Source organism: Protopterus annectens, chromosome 3.part0, assembly GCF_019279795.1.
Source record: "Protopterus annectens isolate FY-2018-M chromosome 3.part0, PAN1.0, whole genome shotgun sequence".
NCBI classification, from domain to species: Eukaryota; Metazoa; Chordata; order Ceratodontiformes; family Protopteridae; genus Protopterus; species Protopterus annectens.
The window spans coordinates 928,163,473-928,186,201 of NC_056731.1; the positions used below are offsets into that span (position 1 = coordinate 928,163,473).

At 44.7% G+C, this 22,729-nt stretch overlaps 1 protein-coding gene across 1 annotated transcript in view; it reads left to right on the forward strand.

Moving 5' to 3' along the window:
- Positions 1–22,729, forward strand: part of KDSR (3-ketodihydrosphingosine reductase) — a 1,199,410-nt gene that overhangs the window by 425,592 nt on the left and 751,089 nt on the right. The gene's annotated exons all lie outside the window — the stretch shown is intronic.

A 22,729-nucleotide genomic window follows, 5' to 3' on the forward strand; every position in this document is an offset into this window, starting at 1 on the left:
TTACACAATAGCTCTTGACAGGTAGTCAAGCTATAAAAGACAGCATACTGTTATTTTTCCCATTTTTTGTCACTTAAACAGTTGCTGCACTTCTTCACTTGTGGCTTGTCTTATGTCATTTGAGGTCTGTTCCTACAGCAGGATTAGGTAATTTTTGAATCTATGTTTTACTGATAAAAATAATTAATATAGTTATTTTTATTTGATAAATGATCCCCCTGTGACTATTCAGTTCCCCAACACCACCTCCAGTGTTCTGTTGAGGGTGGGAACACACCATTTAGAACTGTGGTGGTTGTGTTTCTTTTAGTAAAAAAAAAATAGTAAGCTAGAAGAGCTAAATATTTGACAGGCTTTGTAGAATTACAAGTCAGTTCTTCAGTTTCTCCCTCTGTCTCAGTGTTTTCTCTTAAAAATGTAAATAAGAATCATAGATGCTCTGATCAAAATCTGAGACTGAAAATTAAAATCAATGGAGCAGACTGAATTTTATGAAGGGCAGGTTTCAGGTACCGATGGGCCTGAACTTCTAATTGTGGCCTCTGTTTCCTTTTGGATACTGGGGTTATAGTTAATCTTTCAGTTTCAATATATGAAGTGCACTTAACCTCCCCATAGGTCCGCATGGGTCATATTTCCTTGTAAGAGTTTGCAAGAGAGGAAACAATGTAGGACGCACTGTTTCTATTAAAATAATCAGTTACGATAAAATTTGTCCACAAAATACTTAAAATTACAAAGAGAAAAAAATTCTCTCCAAGGACAGCAGCTTCCAGATTGACTGAGTCAGACTTTTTTTTTTTTTCTGGTGTAGCTGTTCACAGTGGAGACCACCACTTTCTTCTCCTTCCTTCATTTTGCTATTTCATCAGTAGTGTTGGGGGCACCCAGGGATTGAATGCATGCTGGCAAATGCTGTGGTCACTACTGACTACTTTTCATAAGGAATAGAACAGACATTCAGTAACAGAACATTTGAGGGTTGGATAGTCAGTTTTATGGGTGCCCGTAGCTTTTGTGTTTATAAATGCATTGCACAGCAATATTTTAATTAGGAGCAGAGTACTGCTTCACTGTTTCAGATCTGAGCCTAAACCATGTGCATCAGGATAAACTTAAGAAATGATGTGGACATCCTACAGAAGGGCATCACTGAGACAGATATCTGGTGTCAGAGCCATGGCCTCAAGCTCAATGCCAAAAAGTGCAGCGTCATCCCCTTTGGTAAAAACTCTGTACCCATGAACCACCACATTAGCAGCAATCTACTCAACACTGAATGCGTGATAAGAGACCTTGGGACCCAGGTGGACAGTAGTCTCTCCTTTGATAGTCACATCCCCACAGTAGTCAGGAAGTCCTTCTACGTGGCACACCTCATCATAAAAGGGTTCTCATCCAGGAAAAAAGAGGTCATTGTTCCCCTCTACTCGTCACTCATTAGACCCATTACAACTCCCCTTTTGGAATGTACCTCACAAGACATCTGCAGCAGTTGGAAAGGCCACAGAAGTACCTCACAAAGAGGATTACTGGCCTCAAACAAATGCCCTACACTGACCACCTCAAAAAACTCCAGCTTTACTCCATAGCATATTGCCTACTCCGACGTGATCTCTGCCTAGCATATAAAGCTATGTCAAACCCAGAGCTGTTGGACATACTACACCTAAAGAAATCCCAATCCCTCCAAGCTACATGCTCTAGGGGCCTAAACCTTGTCACCACAATAAACAGGACATGCTGGAGGGATAGATTCCTGTCCCAGAGACTTCCTATACTCTGGAACAAGCTACCCATCTATGTCAGGCAAAGTTCTTCATTAGCACTCTTCAAGAAAAATCTTGATGAGTGGATGGGAAATAGGAAATACACCCCGGGGATCACTTCTGTGTCTCTGCTGGACAGTGGTACAGGAAAATAACATTCTTGGGTGGCGTAAGCTATGGTACCTTGCTGGCTAGGTGTACGTAGGCCCTTGGGCCGATAGCCTAGTACCTACCTATGAACCTTTGCAGTAAGCAGAGATAACAGATTGATGGCTCAGAAAAAAATGAAGACCACAAGTTAGCTTGCTGAGATCAAGCGCAATTTCCAATAGGGTGTGGTATGGATGAAGATGAAGACTGTATCTTCACGTGCCGACAAGGAATATGTTTTGGAGTCATACATTTAATTTAATGAAAGGATATGTTAAATGGTCCTCCATAAAAATGCATATGCAGCTGCTGAAACGTGATCGGCTTAAGTCTGTTGCTAGCTCACCATTTATTCTTTCTTTACAGGATGTAATTAGATGACCTGTCTTTAACCTGTTATCTGCTTAATTTTCTGCCGCCAAGTCGGATAGCTGTTATAGTCTGTAAAGATTAGGTAGCTGATCCTGCAGCCATAAAAAATAGAGTCACCAAAGAGTTGAATGTCCATACCTGGCTTCAGAACATTGCCTGCAAATAAAAGAAGAATATTGGGTTCTGGTAGAAAATGTATATCTTAGCCACTGTTTATTACAGCAATAATTTATCATATATGTATGGTACAGAGCCAGTCAAATATTATGAAACAAACTTAAGACCTCATAAAGTAAATTTTTGATGTCTTGCTAAGGATAAAAAAAGTTTATAAAGTTGAACAAACAGCAAACAAGATGGGCCCATGGATTGTTAATTTATACACTGTTAATGCCTGTTTCAAGGCAGATGTCTGTGGAGCTGTGATAGAGATATACATAATAAAGGACACAACCCCCCCCCCCCCCCCCCAGGAAGCTGTTCATATGTTCGCTGACAACACTCTGCTCCTAGACCATACAAACTCAACATGTTAGAGATGAAACTATATTAAGAACCTTGAATCCTTGCTCTCTCACACACCAATCAGTACATATGACAATGAGTGGGTCATCAGCATGCACACCTCACCTCCTGTACCACTGAAACCCACATCACTCATACCTACATATATGGAGGTCCTCCCAGACACAAACACAGGCACACTGCACATAATACTTCCTCTGTAGAACACAACACACATAATAGCTCGCATACCAGTGTCTCACCTGTCAAGCCCTTAAGGCAAAACACAAAACCAAGTATATTAGTCATAAGGATTGCATCGTGAGACTCACAGATGTCTCTCTCACCAGGCTGGATAAGGAGATGGTCACGGTCAGCTGTCAGGTGCCAGGATCTACCATATCACACATGCACTCAAGTCTCTCAACAACAAGTTCTGATATGACTCTATCATAGTCCATGTTGGTGTGAATGACTTGAGACATACCTCTCTGGACTATATGAAGAAAGACATGACTAAGCTCTTGGACTGTGTGTCTCAAGCTGGTATGTCCCTAGGCTTGAGCAGCATTTTACCTTCACCTAGGACGATGCCTCAATACAAACAGAAAATGATTGACTTCAATAATTGGCTTAAGTTTCTGGTGCCATTTTAAGGGGGTACACTATCTGTCAGCCTGGAACAACATGATCAACATACCTCGATGCCTTGACAGAGATGGTCTTCATCTGTCACCCCTGGGATTTCGGCTACTGGCCAATTGCTCTTGCCACCGCCATACTGCCTTTTTAGGCAGTGTCTCAAGGACAAAATTCCCAATTTAAGAACTCCATCTAAGAACAACCTCAAGATTTTGCTGCTTAAACTCTAGGAGTTTTAACACAAAACTGCATTCACTGGAAGCAGTCCTCACCTTGGAAGACAGACATCTGTGCAGTCTCCAAGATCTAGTTCAAGACTGTGGAGAGCACCCCATCGATATCAGGCTGCACCTCTTTTCACACGTTCAGAATACAAACTGATGACATAAAAACTAAAGGAAGCGTTGTATCAATATTCATTAAAGGTAAATACACCTCCAGATTGGTCAGACAGCATGATTCCCTGGAAATACTTCAGGTGAAGTTAACTTGTGGGTAGGATACCTACTCAAGTCATTGCCAGCTACAGAACCCCCCCTCCATGAATCAGGACACCCACTATGCCTGTTTGGATCTACTTGAGTCTGTCGAGATGCATCCCGAACACCATAATTGTGGGTGACTTCAACTACCCATCCATTGACTGGGGAAATTATTCATGCACAGTCTCACTTGCCCAAAGGTTCCTTGACTTCATTAACTCCAGTGCCCTGGACCAGATGGTTGACACCCCCACAAGGTGTGCCAACATCCTGAATCTGGTGCTTACCAATACAAGGAAACCCCAGTAGCACCCCCCCCCACGGTGACATCTGGCCATAAATCAGTCTCAATCAAAGTTATCATCACATCTGACCCACCCCGAGCACCAACTAAACAAAAAAACTTTTATAAAGCAGATTATAACCTCTTATGGGATGATATAAATAGCTTCACTGCACACCCCCCCCCCAGATGAAACTGGAAACTATGCTGAGTTTCACACAAATGCTTATACAAACACTTGAACAACTGAATTGACTCAGCCGTACCTTTTAGGACCAAAACAAGCTCCTCAAGGAAGAGCAAACCTGCCTGGTGGAAAACTGCCATTAACAGGCTTTACAATAAGAGGAGGAAATTGCTATCTTAAGAGTAAGATGGAGCATACAGTAATCTGGAAACACTCCCTCCTCATCTTAAACAAGCAAATAAGACTTCGCTCGCTCCTCAGCTTAAACAAGCAAGTAAGACTTCTTGTGAAGTCCTCCAAAGCAAACTACGAATCAAAATTAGCTTTTTCAAATAAGGACAACCATAAGGCGTTCTTAATTTACATTTGTAACCTAAAAGGAAAGGCCCAGATTTGTGCCAAACTGGTGGTTAATGATACCACATATTCTTAGCCTGTGGACATTGCTAACCTGTTGGCTAACAGGTTGTGTGAAAACTTCGCTCCCCTGTCCCTACCACCTGTCCTCTACCTTGCATCTCTAAAGAGCAGGTGTGAATGCCCTCTCTAAGGTCAAAAATGCAACATCCATGGGACCTGATAACATCCCAGGCTACATCCTACATGGGCTCAAACAAGAATTAGCAATGTCATTGAGTACTCTTTTTGTAGTCTAAGCACTGGCTTCATCCCAGCCGAATGGAAAAAGGCCACCATTATTCCCTTGCACAAAGGTGGTGCTTCCACTGACTCCAGGAACTATAGCCCTACTAGCCTGACTAGCCTTATCTGCAAGGCCATGGAGAGAATCCTCACGGGCCTTATCAATAAATATTGGCAACCTCCAAACACTTGACATTACTCAATTTGGATTGTCAAAGGGAGATCATTCCTTTTAAACCTGGTGGACTTCGAGAGAGTTTCCAAGGCCCTTGATGATGGGAAATCTGTGCATACAGCCTACCTAGACTTACCTTTGACACTATCCCCCACTCAGGCATAATTAACAAACAACCTGTGTATCATTAGATGGGTCACTAACTTAGCTCACTGATAGAACCCATATAGTCAAAATAAGGAAATCCACCTGAAACAGCAGACCTGTATCCAGGGGTGTTACACAGGCATCAGTTCTGGGACCTCTACTTTTTGGAATCTATTTCTCAGAAGTGCAAGCTAAAACTAAAGATGTTCTTCGTGTTTTACTGTTGCAGTCATCACATTTGGTTTATCCCTGCCAGGGTGGCCCTCGGCTGGCCCGAATACCAGAGGCTTAGTATTTCTGCGTCGGTTGCTGTCACTTCAGGACTGACGTCATGTCGTCAGTAGTATAAAGTAAGGCAGCAGACGCCATTACATCAGTCTTTCTTGCCGTGTAGCCTGAAGCAGAAGCAGTTTGCACGAGTGTCAGTCGGCCACTACCTGAGTTTCGTCTACCAAACTGAAGTCTTCTGAAGCTAAGTACCCCGTTGGGGATCCTTTTTTCATGCACTAACTGATGTCAGAAAAAGTTAATAACTGTTTCGCCTGTGGAAAGCAAATACCACACCGATACTTTCATTCTTACAGCGTCACTTGTTTAGGCCCAGACCACGACGTCCCCCGTTGTCGCTTCTGTGCTTTACTCAACTCCAGAACTATCCGTCATTGGACCTGTATTGTAGCCAGATATTTTCGCTTAGCGTCCTCAAATTCCCATATGGCTTCGGTAAGCCATCCGACAGCAGATCTTCTGAAAAATCGTAAAGATAAAGACAGAGACAGACCTCACAGGTTCAAACCTACCGACGACGTGTCCGTTAAGCTAGTAGTTAGTTCTCCGGTCCTCAGTGAGGTGCTTTCACAGCCCCTGATGCTTGCTTCTGTAGATTTACAGGCCGCTGCCGAGACCTTTTCAGAGTCCGGTATGCCGCAAAGCACTTCTTCGACTAAGGATCCTGCGGTTGTCTCTACCTTGGATGGATCCGGAGCTGCTGAGCAGGCACCGGCTTCCGAGGAAGTCCTTCACACTACTGATTCTCGACACAAACCGACGTCTTCTTTTGCGACTACCGTTCTTTCAAACATGACAGAGTTTCTAAGGCCCAGAGAACGAACCACAGACACCCTCCCTCCTGCACCCAGAAAACCAGACAGGTATTATAGAGTCCCTGACTCCCACAAATTTCTTTTTAAAAATCCTACTGCTGACCCTGAGGTAATTTCTCAAGGGCCTAAATGGATTAAAGCAGGGAATCATGCAGGAAATATCTCTGTTTCAGGGCAAGATCTCAACACTTTCAGATGTTCTTCGTGTTTCACTGTTGCAGTCATTACATTTGGGTAATCTGCTGGCAGGTTGCTTTCAGTCGGCCTGAATTCCAAAGTCTTGGATCCTGCGTCAGTTGCTGACTTCTCTTCCATGACGTCAGGTCATCAGGGGTATAAAACATGCAGCCGACGCCATTTTCTTTAGTCTTTCTTGCAGTGTCGCACCCGAAGCAGAACCATTTCTCAAGTGTCGGTCGGCTGACTACTGAAATGAGTTTCAGAACCGAAGTCTTCACTAAAGCTAAGTACCCCGTTGGGGAAACTTTTTTCTTGCTTTTTACCGATGTCAGAAAAAGTTAATAATTGTATTACATGTGGGAAGCAAATAACTCATAAGGATTTCCATTTATACTGTATTCCTTGCCTAGGCCCTGATCACAACGTGCCTGGCTGTCGATTTTGTGCTAGAGTTAACCAACGCACTATTAAATGTCGGTATATTTTTGCATCAAAGTATTTTGGAAACAGATTTAACTACCCAGAAATGTCAATGGATAGCAATCTGACTACTGGAGTACATAAAAAACGCAAAGAAAAGGACAGAGAAAGGCAGTCGAGATCCAAAACCGATGACGAAGCTTCTCCTAAGCCAGTCGCCGGTACTCAGTGAGGCACTTTCGCAGCCCCTGATACCTGCTACCTTAGAGTCGCAGGCCTCTACCGACACCCATGTGGAGTCCGGCATGCCGCAAGATACTCAAGGTATTGGACTGACAGATGTATCTTCCCTCGGATGGGTCCAGAGCCGCTGAGCAGGCACCGGCTTCTGAGGATGTATTCAGACCTCAACATTTGTATATCAAACCGACGACAACTGCAAAACCAAAGACAAAAGCAACTTCTAAAACTAAAAAACTGACGCATGAGCCACATGCACAGGCCTCTGTGCCTAAAAAACAGATGATCAAAATGGCTGAAGACCTTATTACCTTGATCAGGGGTTCCCATCCCCCTCCAGATAAGAGGCTTAGGCAAGACACTGATTATGAATCTTCAGATCAGGTTTCCATTTCTTCTGATTCCTCTTCCGATCAGGAGTTATCTATACCTCCCTATGAGGATTCTGATGCTGAGGAGTCTATTCCATCTGCATCTTCTCCTGAGGGTTATTCTTTTGGAGAAACCTTGCATACTTTGAGGGAGCATTTTCAGTGGGAGAGTCAAGACTTCTCAGAATCAAAAACGAGGCTCAGGTATTTCCTTCTTCTTCCCCCTCAGCACAAGCCTTTAGCCATTCCCCCTGTTTTAGACATTGTGGATAATGTGTTTTCGGAGTCAAGCTTGACACCTGACTCCTTACCTCCAGCTCCCAGTAAGCCTGACAGATATTACAGGGTCCCTGACTCACATACATTTTTGTTTAGGAACCCTGCTGCTGATCCTGAAACTATTTCACAGCGTCCAAAGGGAGTTAAGGCCTCAACAGCAAAAAATCCTACCCCCTCTGACAGAGATTCAAAGGCACTAGACAGATGGGGAAAAAAGGTTTATACATCTGCAACCTGGCAATCAGGGCCTTAAACTGTCAATTTCATATGCTTAAGTACCAACAGCATGTTATGGGATTGCTGAAACAGAAAATGATGTTGATTTCAGAATGTGCAGAAAATAAAGAATTGCAGGAATTATTGCATGCAGCTGAACAAGTTGGAAAGCATACTTTGCAATGTGGTTTTGATTCCTTAGAGGCCTCCTTCAGGGCCGCAGTTACTGGATCTGTGATTAGGAGGCATGCCTGGTTAAAGGAACAAAATTTGCCCGATCATGTTAAAGCTAAATTGCTAGATGCACCTTTACAGCATGATTCTCTGTTTGGTATTAAGGCAGAAGAGGTTTTGAAGAAAATGGAAGACAAAGCTAAGTCTATGCAAACTGTTAAAGACTTCTTACAAGTGCAGCCACCAAGATTCAGTAGACACTGGCTTACAAAGAAAAGTCCTTTCCTGTGTCAGACAGAGCTAAAAGGGGCAAATCCAGACGCCCTAAGGGTTTCAGATAACAGGCGCAAGATTCATACAGGTCAAAGCAATGGGGCGCTTCCACCTCCAAATCTGGAGGAGATAAAGTGCAAGCCTACAGAAAGCAATCCCAATGACTTCCTTCTGCCTACAACAAGCACTTATCTTTTGGCAGCACCCATAGGGGGAAAATTAGCACTTTTTGCTCAAAATTGGCAGTTAATAACCCAGGACAAATGGGTACTAAACATTGTATCACAGGCTGGCCATGACTTTTTGGCACACAGCCTCTGCCATGTAACTGCACCTGTTAGTGCAATTCCTACCAGGCTCTCTTAACCTCTGGTACACCAATTAAGTAGAAATCTTCTGGACCTACATGAGTTGCAGCTCAACAGAAGAACCTTCACCCTAATGACTCAGAAATGGGGCACCCCGAAGGTCAACCTCTTTGCCTCCCTCACCAACTATCAGCTCAGCAAATTCTGCACTAGGGAGCATCAATGCATGGCTTAGAAAGTGGATGCCCTGTCCTTCACCTCGGTCCGTCGATCGGTCTATGCCTTTCCTCCACTATCTCTCATCCCCAGAGCACTGCTCAAAATAAGAGAGGAAAAACCAAGGACCATTCTTATAGCTCCAGACTTGCCTCGCCAGCAGTGGTACCCCTTGCTGCGCAGCCTGTCCCCTCTGCCACCATGATATCTTCCTCAGATTCCAAACTTCCTTACCCAGAGGGAAGGGGAATTCATGCATCCCCAATTGTAAACACTCAATTTGGCAGCTTGGCATATTCCCGAACCCCAAACCAATCTGCCAAGCTCAGTAAACAGGTTCTAGATGTTATCCATGAGGCCAGACACCCTAGCACTAGAAAGTCTTATTGCTGACAAATGGAAAAGGTTTTGCACCTGGATCTAGGCTAAGGGAGCTAATATGGTACAACCCTCCCTCCCTCTCATCCTGGATTACTTAGCTGACCTACTACACAGTGGCCTCTCTTTCTCCTCTATAAAAATTCATGCCTTTGCTATTTCTGCTCATTTTTCCATTGAGCAGCCCCTTTTCTCACACACTTTGATCAGACAGTTCCTAAGAGGGGCTAGCAACTTGAGGCCACCCAGAAGGGCACCAACCCAGCTTGGGGCCTTAAGTTTGTATTGGAAAAGCTCACCCTGCCCTCATTCAAACCATCTTCTTCAGAGCTAAAATTTCTCTTCTGGGAGACAACATTCCTTCTGGCCATCACTTCAGCCAGAAGAGTCACTGAGCTGCAAGTGCTTATGGCTGTAGAGCCCTTCATCATCTTCCATGCTGACAGGGTACCCCTGAGAACTAATCCTTCCTTCATGCCCAAGTTGGTGTCCAGTGTGACTCTCAACCAATCCATTCATTTGCCCACCTTTTTTCCTAATCCGCAGAACAAGGGGGAAAGGATTCTCCACTCTCTAGATGTGCACAGACAGCTCAGATTCTATCTAGACAGGAGTAAATACTTCAGAAAGTCTGATCAATTGCTGGTTAGCTTTGTTGCAGGGGCAGAAGGCAAAACCATCTCCAAACAAACCATTTCCAAATGGATAGCACACTGCATCCATTTCTGCTACAAGCAACATGGAAAGCCTCCCCCCAAGGGGGTCAGGACTCACTCCACCAGAGCAGCCTCCACCTCTGCAGCTTTCCTCAGAGGAGTCCCCACCAGGAACATCCTGGAGGCTGCCACCTGGATATCTACCACCTGCCTCTCTTCTCCAAATCCAAGACAGGGTTTGCCTCCACAGTCTTGCAGGGCATCCTAGCCAGCCCCTAGTTTCCTTGACTGCCTCCACCCATTTCCTCAGCTTTGGGAATCAATCCAAATGTAATGACTGCAACAGTGAAACACGAAGAACATAGTACAGTTGTGTACATTTACCATAAATGTAGATGTTAGAGTGTATTCACTGTTGTATTCCTGGTTTCCCTCCTTCCCCCTTTCTTCTCTTCCTTACAAGGGACATATTGATATTTACTTTCTACTGGTGGGGTTTTTCCACCAGAACCTGGCTTCTACTTTGGGGGCTCCTAACAGGTTAGGGCAAGAAAAACGGATGTAATGGTGTCGGCTGCCTTACTTTATACTACTGACGACCTGACGTCAGTCCTGAAACGACAGCAACCAATGCAGAAATACTAAACCTCTGCTATTCGGGCCGGTCGACGGCTACCCTGGCAGGGATAACCCAAATGTGGTGACTGTAACAGTGAATACACTTGAACATCTACTTTTATGTTAAGTGTACACAACTGTACTGTCTGTGGCTGACAAAGTTTGCTGATGACTGCAAACTGGGAGTGGTCATAGAATCTCCAAACAATGTCAACATCCTGCAAGATGGTCTTACACAAACAGATGACTGGTGCCAAAGTTATGGCCTTAAACACAATGCAGAAAAAGTTCCAGCTAATTACTGCATCAATAACAACACCCTACATACGCCCTCAGTGGTGAGAGACCTGGGCACACAGGTTGACAGCAACCTTACCTTTGATCGCCATGTCTCCACAGTGGTAAGAAGGGCATTCTGTATTGCTCATCTCATAAGTAAGGACATTGTCTCCAGAAGATATAACCTCCCTGTACTCTTCCCTCATCAGGCCAGTAATTGAGTGAATGCCCCTTTTGGTATGTACCTTTCTAAGCACCTGCAGTAATTGGAGAGTCCACAAACGTTCCTCACAACGAAAATTCAAGGTCTTCAGCATCTGTCCGATGAGGATTGTCTGAACTCACTGTCACTTTGTTCTGTTTCATACAGACTACTCAGAGGCGACCTCTGCCTTGCATATAAGGTGATCTTTGACTCTGGTTTATTGGAAATGCTGCATATCCGTAAGTCAAATGGTACACGGGTTACTTGCTCTAATGGCTTTAACCTGGTATGTGGCATTAATAGAACTTGCTGGAGGGACCGATTTGTCTCCCAGAGGTTACCACACCTTTGGAACAGACACCCGCTTCATGTCAAGCAGAGCACCTAATTGGCCATCTTAAAATGCAATCTGGACAATTTGATGGGTAACAGTAAATTCACCGCAGTGGTTCTACCTATGTCCCCCTTGGACAGGGGTGACTGGTGCTGATCGTGGAAGTAAGGGTAAAACTTGGCTAGGCTTGTAAGGGCCCTATGGTCATTAGCCTAGTATCCTCCTATGATCCTATAAAATAAATTTTGAATATAATCGTACTGATGTTTTATAGTTTGACTTACGTATGCAACATGGACTGTACAAAGCTTTAAATGGTAAAGTATCCACTTATTTCTGCTATTTTTGTGTTTCTAAAGTGCATAAATATCTTAATGATCTTGCTTTTCCATCCTCTTGTGTTGGCAGGAGGGTCCAAAACTGAACATTTTGAGATATGAAACACTTGATTTACCTGACTGAAGAGGTTTTTAGTAGGTGTCCTTATATTTTAAAGGGTTGCAAGCATCTTAAGGCATTTGAATAGTTTTATTTATTCCAAAAGTTGCTTGTTACAGCAGATGAGAAAGAAAGTGATATTGTCTTATCTCACCTTCATTCTTAGCAGGTTGGGTTTGGAACCGATCCTCGGTTCTGACTTGGCCTTACACAAAGCTCGAGGTCTTCCACTAGCTCGTGGCTAAAACCCTATCCCATGATGCACTACGAGAGCTCCGTATATCTCGTTTGCCACCAAACAAGATCGGGTGCTTTCTTCTGGCTCTGGCTAAGTGGAATTTTGTTCTTTAAATATTTTGAATAATTGTCCGTTTTTTTTCTACTGTTATATTCTAGCTAGTGTGTATTAAGTAAATTGTGTGTGCTTTCGCCTTCTGTTGTGTTCCTGTTGGCCATTATTTTCTTTGCAAGGCCTTTCTTACCCTTTCCCTGCTTAAAATTTATTTTTTAAGCTCGTTTTAGTTAGAGGGCTTTCCTTCCTTTTAACTATATGCGAAGGCTCATTTAAATTAAGAGCTGTTTTGACTTTGATTTTTTTCCCTTGTTTTCCTCTTTAAACTACCGGGCTAGGTCGTTTAAATTAGAGGGCTGCCTTTGCCCGTATAAATTAAAGGGCACTTTTTCCCTTGGTGTTTTTTGTTGTTCCTTTAGTAAAAAATAAAATAAAAAAAATAGTAGTAGTACTTTATATATAGTTACATTTTTTCTGTAATTTATTAGCTTTCCTGTTGTTGTTGCTGATTACTACAATGTCTTCCAAGCAGTCTAAGAAAATGAAACCCTCAGGTTTTAAGAAATGTGTTTAGTGCAGTCAAAAAATGTCTGTTACTGACGGACATACCGTTTGTGTGTACTGTCTGGGAGTGGTACATCTTCAAGAGTCTTGTGCCATTTGTCACTCCTTTAGTCATTGGGTACTACTAGAGAGAGAGAATAAACTGATTCTGAGAGCTTACTGAACACCCCTTTTTCTGAAACTATCGAAGAAGATCAGGGTCCTTCAAAGTAGGGCCATTCTCCTTCTTCAAAGTCAGACAAGTCGGGGAAAAGGTCCTCTTCCTCAGATGCTCAGTCGGAGCCATCAAAAATGTTACAAAAAGTTTTATTTCAGACCCAAAGACTGTTGGGCCCGAGAAGCCTTCTACCTCAGCTCCTTCAATTTCATAGCCATTGGAATTTCATTTGCGGAGCCGGTCCCCAGATTTGGAACCAGAATCTCCCACTTTAAGGCCTCCTTTATTGCAGTCTTCCAGATCTCCTGGTCCCTCCACTCGATCTTCCAGGAGCCTGTCCGATGATGTAGATTGTGTGGTGCAGAGGTTATTGAGGACACCGGCGCTTGCCAAACTCTTGTCGGATCCAACCCAGAGGGCTTCAGAACTGACCAGTCCTAACCTTTCACCGTCGATTCCTCCTCCGATCCAGTCTCGGACCTCGGAGCCAGAATGTCCAGAAGTGATTGTAGAGGAACCTTCGGAACTGAGACCTATCACAGGATCTTCGATTCAGACCATTGCTGCAATGTCCTTGGTTCCGTCCGAACTCTAGGACTCTAAGAGCCGACACTCTCCAGTCGGGTATGGGGAGTCTGGGCGGACAGTTGTCGGATCCGAACTTGCGTCTCGGGGCATCGGCTCAGGTGAGCTCTGCCCCTACCTCAGCCTTGGAGCCAACCCCCTTGATTTTGTGGATTCCCTCTCATTCTTTGGCGCCGGGAGTCTCTTCATACCAGGGGCGGGGGGCTTTCAAGGTGATGAGGAGAGTGCTGTCTCCGCAGACAGATCCACTCTCGGGTCGGGACATTCTTCCCCCAAAGGCACCAGTGTCTGTCTCAGTACGACTGCATCCACAGAGATGTGGAGACCCTAGGCCTCAGGATGCCCCATCGGGTGACCCCCTCTCTTCCGAAAACTCTCCAGAATACCCTTCTGAAGAGGTCCCTTGGAAGAGGCTATGTAAGAGGAAGCATTTAGACTCCCCAGAGGAGTCCATCACTTTGGATACAGACCTTGATGATTCGGAGGGGTCCCCATGGTCATCCTCTGAGGATGTCTCCTTCGCGGACATCCTGGAAATACTAAAACAGAGAGGTGGCTGGAAGCCCATCAACCCTTCTGAGGAGTCTGTATATCTGAAGGCTTTTGGGTCTCACCCTTCCATTAACATGGGTGTTTCCGCCCTTCAGCGAGCTGATAGTTAGTTTCGAAAGGCGTAGGAGTCCCCAGACTCAGTAGAACCTGATGTTCATCGTGTTACCCTGCTGCAGTCATCACACTTGGGTTATCCTGCCGTCAGGCAGTCCCGCAGTCGGCCTGAGTTCCAAAGTCTTGGTCCAGCGTCGGTTGCTGTCGCTTCTTCCCTGACATCAGTGCGCCAGGGGTATATAAGAGGCATCCAACACCATTTTCTTCAGTCTTTCTTGCCGTGCGGTGCCCGAAGCAGAAGCAGTTCGCAAGTGCTGGTTGGCCGACTCCTGAGATTTTCGATTCGAATTTCAGTCCGAAGTCTTCAATAAAGCTAAGTACCCCATTGGGGAACCTTTTCTTGCCTCAGTCCGATGTCAGAAAAAGTTAACAATTGCATTTCTTGTGGGAAGCAAATACCTCATAAGGACATCCATTCTTATTGTATTCCTTGCCTAGGCTCAGACCACGACGTCACAGGTTGTCGGTTTAGTGCTAGGTTTAATAAACGAACTATCAAACGCCGTTTTGACTTCGCACGACATTACTTTGGTAGGAAATTTAATTATATCATGCCGTCGGAGCAGCCGACGACCAGCATGCATAAAAAACACAAGGATAAGGACAGGCAGCCTAGGAACAAGCCAGACTCAGAGGCCTCTGCTGGGCCTGTGGCCGGTTCTCCGGTTTTCAGTGAGGTGCCTACGCAGCCTCTGACGACCGCAGAATTGGAACATAAGACAGCTTCGGATTCTCAGGCGGAGTGTACTAGGCTGTTGCAGCCATCTTCATTAGGCCCTACCGACACCGGAGCAGAAGGAGATCCCGGTGCAGTAGAAACACCTTCGGTTGCAGAAGGTGTCTTCAGACCGACTACACTCACCATTAAATCTTATGCTAAGCTTAAAACTCCATTAAAACCAAAAAAGACTGTACATCAGTCTCCAGTTCAAGGCTCCATGCCTAAGAAACAGATGCTTAAGATGGCTGAGGATTTGATCACCCTAATCAGGGGTTCCCATCCCCCTCCAGATAAAAGACCAAGACAAGAGGAGGATTATGCTTCCTCTGACCAGGTTTCTATTTCCTCAGATTCTTCTGAGGAACAGGGTTATGCTTTTCCCCCTTATGAAGACTCTGATGCTGAAGACTCTATTCCCTCAGCATCTCCCCCTGAAGACTACTCCTTTGGGGAAACTTTACATACCATGAGGGAACATTTCCACTGGGAAGGCCAGGACTACTCTGATTCTAAGAAAAGGCTCCGAGAGTTCCTTTTACTACCCCAGCACAGACCACTTGCTATCCCTCCAGTTTTAGACATTGTGGATGATGTTTACTTGGAGTCTAGTCTAAATCCAGACTCTCTACCTCCTGCTCCAGCCAAACCAGACAGATACTACAGAGTACCTGACTCACACAAATTCCTTTATAAAAGCCCTGTGGCTGACCCAGAAACAATTTCCCAGGGTCCCAAAGGGGCTAAAACTTCTATGGCTAAAAATCTTGTGCCCTCTGAAAGGGATTCCAGAGCCCTGGATAGATGGGGAAAGAAGATATACACCTCAGCTACTCTGGCTATGAGAGCATTAAATTGTCAGTTTCACATGCTGACATATCAGCAATTCCTTATGTCTCAATTAAAACAAAAAATGAGCACACATTCTGAACAGTCTGAATTCAAGGAGATGCAGGATCTGTTGCATGCAGCTGAACAGGTGGGAAAACATACTTTACAATGCGGATTTGATTCATTGGAAGCTTCCTGTAGAGCAGCTGTTACTGGGTCTGTCATACGTAGACATGCTTGGTTAAAAGAGCAAACCCTACCTGATCTTGTTAAAGCAAAATTATTGGATGCACCTTTACAGCAGGATGCATTATTTGGTGTCAAAGCAGAAGAGGTTTTAAAGAAAATGGAGGATAAGGCAAAGTCTATGCAGATGGTCAAGGATTTTTTACAGGTACAACCCCCTTGTTTCAGCAGAAATTTGCCAACAAAAAACTGGTCCTTTCCAGCTTCTGACAGATCACAGAGGGGCAAATACGGATGCCCAAGGGGCAGAGGTCAGTCACAAGGCCTTTACAAACCTCGCCAATGGGGCACTGCTACCCAGAAAGGAGGAAAAGACAGGCCCCAAGCTAGCAGAAGACAAACACAATTACTCAACCCTCAAACTACCAAGCAAATCTCTCTTGGCAGTGCCCTTGGGAGGAAAATTAGCACTTTTTTGCAGATAAATGGCACATCATCACAAAAGACAAATGGGTCCTAAACATTGTCTCACAAGGATACAGATTCCAATTTCATACCTTGCCAAGGATAAAAGGAATGCCAAACCTGCCACCAAATAAATGGGCAGAGGCACAAAAACAAATTACAGCTCTCATGGACATGAGAGCCATTCAGCAGGTACCAACACAGGAGCAAGGACAAGGATTTTACTCAAGACTCTTTCTAGTCCCAAGAAAGGACAAAGCATGGAGACCCATTCTGGATCTTTCAATTCTGAACACCTATCTGCAAGTACCAAAATTCAAGATGCTAACACTACAGCAGCTTCTTCCCATGCTGGGCAAGAATGCTTGGCTAGTAACGTTGGACCTCAAGGAGGCATCCCTGCATGTCCCTATCAGACAAAATTGCAGAAGATACCTCCGCTTCATTGCAGGTTCAACCCATTATCAATTCTCTGCACTGCCCTTTGGCTTATCTACTGCGCCCAGGGTCTTCACAAAATGCCTGGCACCAGTAATTGCATACTGCAGACAAAGAGGAATTCAAATCTACCCATACCTGGACGACTGCCTTATTCAAGCAGAAAGCAAGGACATTCTTTTAAGGCATCTGGCATTTGTCAAACACCTTCTAAGTTGCCTAGGGTACACAGTAAACGAAAAGAAATCAAGACTAGTGCCCTCACAAAACATAATATTCCTGGGTGCCAGCTTGAATACAACGGCCCAGATGGCTTATCTCACGCCAGACAAGCAACAACAGCTGACTGAATACTTCAAAATAATGGCAACAAAGACCCAACTCCCTGCAAGAAAAATTCTGCAGGCCTTGGGATTCATGGCATCTTGCATACTACTAATACCATTTGCAAAACTGCATATGAGGAAATTACAATGGTACCTGAAAAGCATATGGACTCAGCACAGCCACAGCTTGGAAACAATGATACCACTCATTCCCTGCCTTCAACAGGAGTTTCTATGGTGGGCACAGGCATGTCACCTCAACAAGGGTCAGCCTTTCACATTACCCACAGCCAGGCAAACTATGACAACAGATGTATCGGACTATGCCTGGGGAGCACACATGGCAGGACAGTGCATTCAGGGCAAATGGACTACAGATCAAAGGCATCTGCATATCAATCAAAAAAAATGCTAGCAGTACAGAATGCCCTAACAGCTTTCAAGGACCTCTTACACCCAGGACATCTAATAATAAAGACGGACAATACCACAGTAATGTGGTACATAAACAAGCAAGGGGGCACACATTCCTACCCTCTATGCAGGCAAGCAATGACCTTGTGGAACACAGCACTGTCTTACCAAGTTCAACTACAAGCACAATTCCTGCCATGAAGGAAAAACACATTGGCAGACGACCTAAGCAGAAACATCATGGATCCCCACGAGTGGAAACTAGATCCACAAGTATTTGCAATGATAACTAAAAAATGGGGACGCCCAGACATAGATCTGTTTGGCAACCCCCAAAACTACCAACTTCAAAAATTTTGCACAAGGACATTCCACCCACAAGCTTGGAAGGTGGACACCCTCTCATTCAGTTGGAAAACATTAACAGTGTATGCCTTTCCTCCACTGCCTCTTCTAGCAAAGGTACTGCTGAAAGTCAGATTAGAGAGGCCACAAATGATACTTATTGCACCAGATTGGCCACGCCAGCACTGGTATCTAATTCTAAGGAACATGGCCCACGGCCCACCATGGATTTTGCCACAAATTCCTCACCTGCTCACCCAGCGAGACAATCGGATTCTACACAGCCAGCTCAAGACTTTAAACCTGGCTGCATGGTAAATTACCTAAACAACCAGCCAACACCTCTATCCAAAGCTGTTATGGATGTCATTCTGGAGGCCCAGCACCAGGAAAACCTATTCAGACAAATGGAAAGATTTTGCGCCTTGTACCAGGCTAAAGGCCAAAATCCCCTTGATCTCAACATTCCTCAGATTCTACAATATTTAACTGAGATGTTGCACAAAGGACTTTCCTTTTCATCTATTAAGATCCACGCCTCAGCAATTTCAGCTCATTACAACACGGATCCTCCTTTATTTTCACATCCACTCCTAAGACAGTACCTCAGAGGGGCTAAGAACATAAGACCGCCCAGGAGAGCACCAACACCTACTTGGGATCTCAGCTTTGTTCTGGAAAAGCTTACACTGCCGCCCTATGAACCAGCCTTTTCAGCTTACTTAAAATTTCTTTCATGGAAAACTGCCCTGCTACTAGCAATAACTTCAGCTAGAAGAGTCTCAGAGCTACAGGCACTAATGGCAGTGGAGCCTTTCCTCATTTTTCATCAAGACAGAGTCTCTCTACGAACTAACCCTTCCTTTATGCCAAAGGTGGTGTCAAGTGTGGCCCTAAACCAAATCATTCATTTGCCCACCTTTTTCCCAAATCTCCAGAACAAAGGAGAAAGACTCCTGCACTCTTTGGACATTCACAGGCAATTACGTTACTACTTGCATAAAACTAAGGCTTTCAGAAAATCTGACCAGCTCTTTGTAGCCTATGCTGCAGGATCACAAGGAAAAGCTATCTCAAAACAGACCATTTCAAAATGGATAGGACATTGCATACATTTCTGCTACACGCATCATGGGAAACCGGTTCCTGCTAACATTAGATCCCACTCCACCAGAGCTACAGCTACATCAGCAGCCTTTCTCAGGGGGGTGCCAACCAAGGATATTCTGGAAGCTGCAACTTGGAGTTCAGTGCACACCTTCACCAAACACTATCACTTACCTCTATATTCTAAGACTAGAGCTGGTTTTGCCACTGCAGTTTTGCAGGGCCTACTAGCTTCTTCTAACCCTGTTTAGCTCCACCACCCATCCTTAGCTTTGGGATTTAACCCAAGTGTGATGATTGCAGCAGGGTAACACGATGAACATAGTACAGTTTTGTACCTACCATAAATGTAGATGTTCAAGTGTTCACACTGCTGCAGTCCAGGTTACCCTCCCTCCATCCCCTCTGAACTAGCTGGACTTATCTATACCATTCTATCCTATACAACCTATGTGGTGTATTTGCTTCTGCCTGAAGGTATTGTTTTATTTTTATATGTACATTTTTATACAGATATATATATATATATATATATATATATCGCCTACTTATTTGGGGCACCTGACATCTGGGGCAAGAAAAACTGAAGAAAATGGCATCGGATGCCTCTTATATACCCCTGGCGCACTGACGTCAGGGAAGATGCGACAGCAACCGATGCCGGACCAAGACTTTGGAACTCAGGCCGACTGCGGAACCGCCTGACGGCAGGATAACCCAAGTGTGATGACTGCAGCAGGGTGAACACTCGAACATCTACATTTATGTAGGTACAAAACTGTACTTTCCTCGGAGGCCAAACAAATTCATCACCTTACTTTCAGACAAGGAATTTCTTACCAAGGGAGTCCCAGTAGATGCTATGGTGGTGGCCGCAGCCACCAAAAAGGAACTTTCAGAGATGTCCTCTTCTGTCTGTCCGCCAAACAGAGTTTCATTCGATGGACAGATATGGAAAGTGCATCTTTTCTTCAGTGACTTTTGCACTCAGATCGCTGAATTATCTGATTCACTTTACTAGGCTTCAGAGAGATCTCCTGAAAGAGCTACAAGATACTCTCCAAGGTTCAGTAGCTGAAAGGGTATCAGACAAGGTTTCCTCTCAGCTCTCCACCTTAATCTCCGTGGTCAACAACTCCATGAGGCTCATTTCTTACACAGCGGATGGAGTAAGCAGGGCAGCGGATTCAGGATTTTCCCTAAGGAGACATTTCTGGATGCGCTTGTGTGACTTTGTGGAGCCCTTTAAATTTTCTTTTGTGAATGTCCCTTTAGAGGGCTCATTTTTGTTCGGGCCAAAAGTCAAAGACCCACTAATCAGATGTGAACAACTAAGAAAGACACTCTCTGCCATTGGAGTTCATTTTTCCCTTCCTACCAGACCTTACCCAAAGGGTAAGAAAGGAGGAAAAATGTGGTTTCGAAAAACCCAGAGACCTTTTCAGGACACACATGGTGATTCTTCCCCCAGGGGAAGAGGGGGAAGTGCTAATGGAAGATGCTGACCATGCAGCAGAGGGGGTCCCCAAAACCAGGGCTACAGGGAATCTTACCTTGGTAAGCCCTTTCAGTGCTCCTGAAAGGAAGCCCGCCTGTCCATCTCTGGAGGCAGTTGGGGGCCACATATCTTTGTACTCAGAAGCATGGCTAACAGTAACAAAAGACAAATGGGTACAAAATATTGTATCCAGAGGTTACTCCGTACCCTTTTCCTTCCCCGTCCCAAACAAAAAACATCCCAGACATTCCACTCAAAGGGATCAGGCAACTCTAGAAATACAAAAGTTGCTAGACAAGAGAGTCATCCAAGTAGTCCTCGCAGACCAAATAGGATCCAGAACTTACTCAAGGTTCTTTTTAGTTCCAAAGAAAATAGAGGACTGGAGACCCATTCTGGATCTCAGCAAATTAAACAAATCAGTAAGAAAGTCAAACTTTTGCATGGTAACATTGCAGTCAGTACTCCCTTTTCTGGAAGGAGGTGATTGGATGTGCTGTATAGACCTCCAGGATGCGTACTATCACATAAAAATAGACAGACGAACCAGGAATCCTTTGCGCTTTTGGCTGGGAGCCAGTCACTACCAGTTCTGAGCTCTGCCCTTTGGCCTCACTACAGCCCCCAGAGTGTTCACCAAGTGTATGGCAGTAGTAGCGGTTCACTTGAGACACCTAGGATTCTGAGTGTTTCCATACCTAGATGACTTGCTCCTAACCGCCAACACCGAGCATCTACTTTCCAAAGCGAGAGACACCACTTTACATCTCTGCTCTCACCCAAGAACCAAAATAAACTACGAAAAATCTGCCTTGTTGCCATCTCAACGTATCGTTTTTATAAGAGCAGATCTAGATACAGCAAACATGATGGCAAAACTTCCCACCGAAAGGGTTCAAGTCCTACGATGTCTGGACCTAAACCTTCTTTCCAAGAAAAAAGTACAAGCAAGAACAGTCCTCTAAAGTATTGGGAACCATGGCAGCTGCAATAACCCTGATTCTATTAGCATGTCTGCACATGAGAATACTACTGTGGCTACTACTCACTCAGTGGTCCATGCAGGAACTACCCATGTCCCACCAAATTTTGATAACGGAATCCTGCAGGAATGACCTTCATTGGTAGCTTTACTCCACTCATGTGACATTAGGTTGTCCCTTTGTTCTTCCCCAGCCATTAGCCACAATGACCATGGACGCTTTCCAGATAGGTTGGGGGGCATTATCTGGGAAGAACAGTTCAAGGCACTTGGCAGGATCACGAGGCCCATTTTCACATCAGTGTCCTAGAGATGAGATCAGTGCTTTTAGCATTGTAAGCATTCCAGGACTCACTTCTGCTAGGAACTATTGCAGTACAGACAGACAACATGTCAGTTGTGGTATCATTTAATAAACAAGGAGGAACCAGATCTTACCCTCTTTGTCGGGAGGCCCTGAGAGTATGGCATTGGGCAACCTCCTCCCAGTGCTTTCTGATAGTGACGCACATCCTGGGGAAATCCAATGTGATTGCATACAAACTCAGCAGAGCGATTCTGATGCCTCACAAGTAGTCCCTAAAACAGGAAGTGGCGAAAAAGATTTTCTGCAAATGGGGCCAGCCTTGCTGTGACCTTTTTGCCACATCCATAAATGCAGCAGCTACTTTGCTGTGATCCCCCCTCCAGGGGAGTCACCAAGGGATGCACTTGTTCACGATTGGCCCTCCGGTGTCCTCTATGCCTTTCCTCCCATTCCTTTGATACCGAACATTCTTCAGAAAGCCAGTCACTTGGGAAGGAACTTAATGCTCATTGCCCCATACTGGGTTTGTCAAATCTGATTTCTCCTTCCTGTGGCCTCATCTCTAGGAGGAGCTGTGGATTCTGGACCCAGTTCTGGACCTCCTGACTCATGCATCAGGGATGCTCCACCCCTACCTTCAGACCCTCAAATTGACAGCTTGGTTGCTCCGATTCCAACCATAGCCAGGCTCCCTAACCTTTCTACATCAGTAAAACATGTCCTGATCTCGTCTCGTAAGGCTTAAACAAGAAGGTTATATAGAAGCAAATGGAAAAGATTTTCTTCATGGGCCTTGAATAATCACAT